The sequence below is a fragment of the Wasmannia auropunctata genome, unplaced genomic scaffold (assembly GCF_000956235.1).
Source record: "Wasmannia auropunctata unplaced genomic scaffold, wasmannia.A_1.0 LD335664.1, whole genome shotgun sequence".
In the NCBI taxonomy this organism is placed as follows: Eukaryota; Metazoa; Arthropoda; class Insecta; order Hymenoptera; family Formicidae; genus Wasmannia; species Wasmannia auropunctata.
In genome coordinates, this window is record NW_012027226.1 from 916 (window position 1) to 2,218 (window position 1,303).

The following is a 1,303-nucleotide window of genomic DNA, read 5'->3' on the forward strand; positions in this document are numbered from 1 at the left end:
TTACCATATCACTCTACATCATGGATATTATTCTTGATCTTCGTATATATTATATAACAGAAATAAGTAAGTTTTTAAATTATATTCAATATTAATTACTATTATATTTTAATATTTATATATTTATTTATTTCCTTTTACAGTGTGCACGATATTGCTTCTGGAGTTATTCGGTGTTAACATTTTACTTTTTACATATCTATTTAGTTTTATGAATAAATCAACGAGTACTATAATAACCATATTGGATGTCATACCTATTGGCTTTGGTAAACTTGCAATATTTGTTCTTAAAGATGTTAAAAGTGTCAAAAAATTTATTGAATTAAATAAATTCAATAATCTATTGAAAATACGAATACAATTTTATATACGAAGAGGATTAATTCTGAAAAATTATTCCAGTTTTAATGCAGTATTCTCTACATAATATAACAGACAATTTTGATTGGCTTCATCCGCTATTCATTCTGCAAAAGAGAATCTTCCGTTTAATTCCTTACGTTAGTTTGTTCCACGGTCAACTATCTTTTTTCAAAGTATCATTAAAAAATGCAAGGTGTCGTTATTTTCCAAATAATTATCAGGATTTGATTTGCCGTCTAAAAAAAGATATTTGTTGTGGTAAGATTATGCAATATTTAAATCAAATGCAAGATGCTATAGAATTTATGATTTATTTCATCATTCTTTTCAGACTTGAATTGCGTAGATGGAATGTGCGAAAATCAATTAATTTACTTCAATGACTTCACATATGATATGAGTTTCAAAGAATGTATAGTATATCTAGCTTTAACACCAATTTTATATTTTGCTTTATTAATTATAATGGAAGAGAAGCTGTTTTCAAAATTACTCATGAAAATAATAGGTACAAAATTAAGAAAGAAACAAGATATAATGGATGATCAAGTGAAGAGAGAGAAACTTGCAGTAGCGGAAGAAATTAATAAAATTAGTAACCAAAGTAACCAAAGTAAGATATTTTTTAATTTAAAAAAAACGATACATGAAACTTAAATAACTGAATTTATGAACATTATAATTTATATAAAATATGTCTATCAGGTGTAGTAGAAAGTTCTTTGCTTTAAGTTTTGTACCGATTAGTGCATCATTTGAAATTGAAATATTTTTGCGCCTTTTTGCGATTTTAAAGTTAATATTAATAGTACAAAAAGCAATGGTGTGTGGACAGCCATAACTTCAAAAATCAATACCGTAAGTCAGTTGTTAATAATATAGCAATGACTAAAAAACATACTCAATACTCATCCATCTAGCATTTTATCTAAAAAAA

At 25.6% G+C, this 1,303-nt stretch overlaps 1 protein-coding gene across 1 annotated transcript in view; it reads left to right on the forward strand.

Moving 5' to 3' along the window:
- Positions 1 to 1,303, forward strand: part of LOC105456468 (ATP-binding cassette sub-family A member 3-like) — a 3,347-nt gene that overhangs the window by 897 nt on the left and 1,147 nt on the right.